This window comes from Sarcophilus harrisii, chromosome 3 (genome assembly GCF_902635505.1).
Source record: "Sarcophilus harrisii chromosome 3, mSarHar1.11, whole genome shotgun sequence".
In the NCBI taxonomy this organism is placed as follows: Eukaryota; Metazoa; Chordata; class Mammalia; order Dasyuromorphia; family Dasyuridae; genus Sarcophilus; species Sarcophilus harrisii.
The window spans coordinates 265,000,318-265,007,769 of NC_045428.1; the positions used below are offsets into that span (position 1 = coordinate 265,000,318).

General features: G+C 34.3%; 1 pseudogene; it reads right to left on the bottom strand.

Moving 5' to 3' along the window:
* Nucleotides 1-351: 351 nt before the first annotated feature.
* On the bottom strand, nucleotides 352-6,554 carry LOC100923328 (annotated as a pseudogene).
* Between the last annotated feature and the right edge of the window lie 898 nt (nucleotides 6,555-7,452).

Sequence of the window (7,452 nt, forward strand, 5' to 3'; positions counted from 1 at the left end):
GTGTGTGTGTATGTGTGTGTGTGTGTCTGTGTGCGTGTATTTGGTTTGAAGATATCATTTTGGAATGTAGAAGAAATCAAGAACCACACCAAGAACCATACTTTATTTAAAGAATAAAGACAAGGTAGATTTTTCCACAAAAATGGAGACTGCAGGAAAAATTTACCAGTAGAAGAAGCAACAAACTTTGAAAAGTGATATTCCATGGTGAATGGTTCATAGAATTTGTGACTCAAGGTAAAAGTTGGATGGATTTGCTTTTGGGAAAATATATTTTTTTTTATTTTTTTTTTCAAGAAGCATAATTTAATTTATCCAATGTATCCCTTGTTTATAAAAACAAAAAAACATTTATGTTATTGCTACAGCAGCTATCAAGGGTTGCTGGACAGAAACATGAGTGTGAATTTTTATAAGATGATCAGTAAATTTCTGATAGGGAGACTTAGTAAACACACTTTATTCCTAAAGATCTGAGGTTTAGTAATGATATGTTTTGAAGGTGATATCAAAAGTACATTTAGAAAGGTTGCTCAGAGAGACAGTATAATAGCCTTTTGCTGAAAGGTAGAAGTCATCAATTCTAGCCATCACAACGATCTTCTTGGGAACAAGAACTGAGGCAATGCCAGTACTGCCAATGGCAGGGATAAAGGCACCAGCATTGATCCACAATACCCAGTGATGCCCAATGCAGGGCAATATGAGAGGCTTGCCAGTCTCCTTCCCCCACTAACTGCATCTCACAGGAATGATAGATAGTATGGCCAGAATGATGGTACCATGAAAGCTGTAGCCACTAACTTGGAGCACTTGATACTCAGGGCAAAGTGGCCATTGTAGTCACCAATGACCAAAATAGCCTTTAATTTGGTATGTTCATTGTCTAGCTCTAGTTTGATTCTGCATAGGAATGATCTTCAGAACCTCATCTTTCATTGAAGTTCCCAGGAAAAAAAATCTATCATCTCAGACTTCTTGACAGGAAGGGAAAAAAAATAAATCTCTTCCAAAGATTTTACCTGCATGTCCTTGAAGAACTAACCCAGCTTAGTGACAGGAAGCTACTCCTTGTCTTCAGCTTTTTCTCCCAGAGACACCTTGGACAAGATCCTGACCTTGACCTAAGTCCACACAGCTGAAGACATTGTGGAAGCCATTCTGGCTTCCGACTGATATTGCTTTGCTCCTCCTGCAGCATTATCACCCACCATTTGAATTTCATTAGAAGTAGAAACATATAAAGTCATTTTAATGATTCCAAATTTCTTTCTAAAACCAAGGCTTATTTTTAATATTTTCTATACTTATTGTATACCTATGAATCATGAACCACTAATGGTCTCTGAAAAATTGAAACTGTTGATCACCCAAAAGAAAATGGAAAATCACACAGTTAGACTGCATGGATCTTTACACACATAACAATAATTGATCATGCAATTTCTGTCAAATAATTCTCATGAAAATTGTTACAATAAAATCATAAAATGATGATATATAATGTAGAATGACAATGCTTTTAAATTTTGTTTTATTTTATTTTTGCCTATGGCATGTACTGTATGTAATCATTTACTTTAAAAGTACAATTAAAGATAAACTATCAGAAAAATGAGGTCTCCAAAGACATTTTATTATCTCCCATATTAAACTGCTTGAGGATGCTAGCAAAATACAGATTTAGTTACCATGTGCAGTATAGTATAACTAATTGTGCTCATCTTGCCAGGTAGTTTTACAGTACTATATAACAGGGAATGCAGGCTTTTTAGGTATTGCCAAGCATGATTTCAGTACCAATAATTTCACTCTCAATGAAAGTCTTTATTAAAGGCAATGAAAAATGGCATCAAAATAGCATATAGAATGCCCAATTTGCAAATATGTGTTAACAACAGTCATATATCTCTGAGAAATCTGATTATTCTTCAAATAGCCAAACTACTTGACATAGCATGCTATTTATTACATGAGGTATTTTTCTCTGTTATCTTTTATGGCTGAGGGAAGATAATAAATATATTCTTGCATTTAAATTAAGAGGATCATTCAAGTGCATAAAAGCTGATCATATAAGTTTAATCTGATTTAAAAGTTCTTAATATCACAAACAAGGAAGTTCTCATTTTAACTGAGCAAAAACACATACACAGACACACAAAGTTTCAAAACCAGATTCATAACACTTTAAAAAATATCAGAAGCAAACCCAAAAATTTTGACATTTTAATAAACAATGAATATAAAAACATTGTTACATGTGAAAGTAGGAATTTGTCTTGCATAGTTTATTTTTTCAAGCATATATTAAATTTAACAGAATAGCAACAAAAGTCTTGCTTAACTGTTGCTCGTTCTGTATACTTAAATTTTCTTATACACTTAAGTGTATTTTTTTATTTTACTAATACTTTGTTATTCCTTTTCTTCTTCTTTTTTCTTTTTGGTATTATTATCACTGTCCACCCCTCCCTTTCCACTCCATTTTATTACAACCCAATAAGCATTGATAAAGAAAACATCAATAACAACACATTCACTATGTTTGCCAATTTATTTATGTTTTTGTCCTTCTATTTCAATCACTCCCTACAAAGAGGGAGTTTGATTTATTATCAGTTTTCTGAATTTGCTAAAGTGAACAGAGCTTTGAAAACTTTTACAATTATTTTTCCTAATATTATCATGGTCATCAATCAGATTAGTCTTTTTTGAGAGGGTAGAATCAAGATGTGAGTAAGGCAGGAACTTGTTGAATCTTCACAAGTTTCCTTTCAAATCACTTTAAAATAATGCCTCAAAAGTAAATTCTGGAAGAGAAGAACCAACAAAAGGATGGGAAGAACAATATTCCTGTCCAAGAAAACTTATGTCAATAAGAAAGGGCTATTTTACTGAGGTTAGAGTGGAGTACTATACTGAACAGGAGTTCCAAACCAGAAACAAGCATGCACCAGCAAACCAGCAACAAGAATCCTTATCCTGGTAGGAACTAGTAGCAAGGGTCCATGCCAGAAGGAAGTCACCAGTGAAGCCCCAAGCACAGCACCCCCAGCCCCAGTACAAACCAGCAGCAAGATATATTGATCTAATGAAAGCCAAAAGCAGATACTGCTGCCCCAGCACATCAACAAAGGCCTTGGGGGGGTGACCGAAACAACAATAGCAGTTCTCAGAACTATCAACCCACAGATGGAACGGAGTTGGAAAACTGGTCAGAGGATCACAGGAGATATTTACTAGCAGTGTGTGTGGGAAATTTCATTGCCCAAATGGGGGCCTAATCACTAAAGTGGGTCGTAATACCAAGATTAAGAGGAACATTAGTACACTAGAGAGTGTAGCTGCAACGGAACAGAGATTCTGGTCACAGGATGATGGAAAAGAGTGCTTGTGGCTACTAATACACTGGAGTACAGATCATAAAAATGGTGAGCAACCTCTCTCAAAATTATAAGGATTAGAAAGAGCCAAAATTCCCCACATTAGCTCTAAAAATCATAGCACAAAAACTATGAAGTTGGGGTCATGCTCCCTTCACCCAAGCACCAGAACCCAACTTCTATGTAAAATTCAAGTTCACAAAATAAACTGGGAAAATGAGAGAGAGAGCGAGCAAAAAAAAGGAACCTACCATATAAATTTTCAGTGATGACAGGGAAGATCAAAACACAAATTGAAAATGGTTAAACAATAGTCACATATGAATCCTCACAGAAAAATGTGTACTGGTATTAGGAAGGGCTAAAACAGCATTTTAAAAAACCAAATAAGAGAGATAGAAGAAAAATTGTGAAAATAAATGAGAGAATGTAAAGATTCAAGTTTGGGGATAAGAATAGTTTATTTGGTAAAAATTGTTGTGAAGACATGAAAATATGTTGGCAGAAATTAAGTTCAAACTAATACTTTACACTATGGATTAAAATAAAGTCAAAATGGATATCTGAGTTAAGTGTAAAGAGTGTTATTTTTTAAAGTAATTATACCATTTTACTCAGCAATACCATTATTATATGTATTTCCCAAGCTAATTAAGGAAAAGGGGGAAAAATATGCCTGAAAATATTTATATCAAATCTCTTTGTGATGGTAAAGAACTGGAAATTGAGGGAAAATCCATCAATTGTGGAATGGCTAAACAAGTTGTGGTATATGGTTTTGACTGAATATTACTATGCGATAAAAATATATAAGCACATATAAATGTGTTGGTTGGTTGTAGGGAAAAACAGACTTGCATGAAATAATAAATAGTGAAATGAGTAGAAGCAAGAAAATATTGTTTATAATAACAATCTTTGAATGATAACTGTGAGCTACTAAGTTTTAAATATTATACTCAAATCAATAACAAAAGACTTATAAAAGAAGATTCTATCCTCCTTCAGAGAAAGAACTGATAAAGACAAGTGTGTATAATATAATTTTGTTTATCTATGTATGTATAATAATATTAATAAAACAACATTCAGAAGATAGCACAAAAAATCAGGGTAGCTTTGAAAATAATATATCTATTATGCAGTTGTCTTTTTAAGTAAACTGAAATGAAGTTTGATAGTTTCTATGAAATCCACTTTTTGTGTTTGTGTACATGAAAATATTTTTATTTATCTTTTTTTGTATTTAAGTTTAAAATGAATTGAAAAATTAAAAAAAATAAAATGAAAGAAATTAAAAATGAATAAAAAATAAGAAATAAAAATGAATTTAAAAAGAGACACAAAAGTAAAATAGAAATAGAAATAATTCAAAAGAATAATAAAAAACTAATAGCTTGCTAAATTAATCACAAAAAATTTCACTGAAAAAAGAGCTTCTAAAAAACTAGATTTATCCAAATGAAAAAGGAGATACAAAAAGTTCACTGAAGAAAATAATTCCTTAATGCCTTCTAGCAGTGTCTATCGGTGTCAGCTCTTCAATGTATAGTTTTAGAGAACTGTGTGGGATACACAACAACATGTCAGACATAAAACCTAAATCCAGATTTTCACAATCTGGAGGCAGGATATCTATATATTGGATTATACTGCTTCTACCCTATAATTTGCCATGGGTTTTCTAGCAGTAATTGGTACGACATTCTTTCAAATTCTGATGATTTCCATAAATATGAAAAACAATTCTTCTGGAGCAAATCATTCAATCTACTTCCCCACAGCTCCATTTATCATCCTGGTAATACTCAGACATTTTGCTTTTGACATTTATATTCCCAGTGCCGACTTCACTTTATTTATTCATCTCAAAATAAGTCATACTTAAGCAGATTATTTCTCTTTTCCATTGGAAAAATTAGTTAAATTATAAAATAACAAATCATTAAAATAAACTGTTGCATTATATTAAAAAAAGAAAATAATTCCCTAAAAAATAGAATTAAATGAGAAAGCTAATAATTCCATAAGACATAAAAAGCAATGAAACAAAAACTATCAGAAATTAGAATCCATAAAAATAAATAAGACTTATTAGACTACCTGAAAGCCATAATTAAAAAAAAAGAACCTGGATATCATATTTCAGTTAATTATCATAGAAAATTGTCTTAATACCCTAGAACAAGAAGATAAAATAGGAACTGAAAGAATCTGCCAATCACCTCTTTAAAGAGATCCAAAAATGAATATTCCTAGGAATATTGTAGCCAAATTCCAGAGTTCCCAATTCAAGAACATACTACAATAAAACAGAAGACATTCAGACATTTTTGTTGAAAATATCAGTGCTGAACAGAAATTTTGACTTTCATATACAAGATTCAAGAGAAGCAAAACAAACAAATAAATTTAAAACAAACAATCAAGCTTGCTTGTTGACAAAAACTGCTAGGTAAATGCTTTGTGAAAACTAGGAAGAGAGCAGCATCTTGCATTGAATACCAAAATAACTTCAAAATAGGCATGCAATTTAGACATAAAGGCTAATAAATGGATAAATTCTAGAAGTTTGAAATAGTTTATCTGTCACATCTATGGAAAATGGAAAAAAGTCATGAGCAAGAAAAGATAGTATTATAATATATAAAATGGATAAATTTAATTATATTATTTTTTCTAAAAATATTACACAAACAGAGGTGGGGAGGAGCCAAGATGGCAGAGAAGGCACATGCAACTTTCTAAGCTTCTCTCATACCCTCACTCCTAATTACTAAATTCAGCCTCAAAAATAGTGCTTGGCTGGTAAAATTCATGAAGATTGGAAGTACAATGACTTACCAGCTGAAGATAATCTGGAAGATTGCCAGAAAAAAAATTTGTCCTGAGCTGTAGGAGCAAGCCAGCACAATCAGGGATAGAACCAGAGGCAAGCATCCAGAGCAGGGTGGGGGCAGACTCAGTGGCTGGAAAATTTACAACGAAGACTCTACCACAGGTTGGCTGCTCAGCTTTGGTTGCAAAGTTGTAGAACAGCAGAGAAATTAAAGCCAAAGGAAGAGGGTACTCTAAAAAATGCCAGAACCTAACAGGATCTGGCCATACCCACTCAAAACCAGAAGTAAGTGACTCAGCACAGATCACAGCAAAGCTGTGCATCCTCATTCTGCAGCATGAGGCTTTTGCCCGGGGCAGTCACAAATCTGTATAGCAGGGGGGCACACCCTGGGGCAGCTTTTAATCTTCACAGTGGGGGGCTCAGCCTGCAGCAATAGAACTTCCAAATTGTTCCTGTGCTCCCCAGGGCAAAGACACTTCCGGTATGGGGGGGGGGGGAGAGGCTGCTATTCCCAGGGCAACTGCTAATACCCACAGCAGGCTTTTGTTTGGGGTAGTGACACTTTTGCTGCTTATCCTCTAAACCCAGGGCAGTCACTAATCCCCATAGCAGGACTCTTCCCATTCCCTAGCTCAGCCCGTGCTACCCAGGCCTGAGTCACTTCTGGTGTGGAACTTTTCACAGAGCACTTTGGCAGCTCAGCCACTTTTTGCAGCCCGTTGGCAGGATAGCTACTGTCTGTATACCTATCCCTGCTTTGCAGAGGAAAGTGGTAATCTCCTTGCCTTGAATGCAGACCTTAAAAACTTGAAAAAAAAATGAGTAAGAAGACCAAGCCAACCATTGACAGCTTCTATACAGAACGAGAACAGGGTTTCGACCCTGAGGAGACTAATAGCAGACAAGTCTCCAGACAAAATCCCCAAGGAGAATATAATCTGGTCACCATCACACAAGGCTCTCCTAGAAGAAACTATAAAAAAAACTTAGAGACCTGGAAGAAAAATAGGAAAAGGGAAGAGAAGCTATGCAAGAGAGTAACAACTTGCTGAAATGTGAATTGGAAAATGAAAAGAACTCCCAGGAAGTGCAGGGAAACAGAATTTGTGAATTGGAAAAGATAAAGAACTCCAGGAAAGTAGGATATATGAATTGGAAAAGATAAAGAACTCCCAAGAAAACAGGATTTGTGAATTGGAAAAAGAAAATAACTCAGTAAAAATA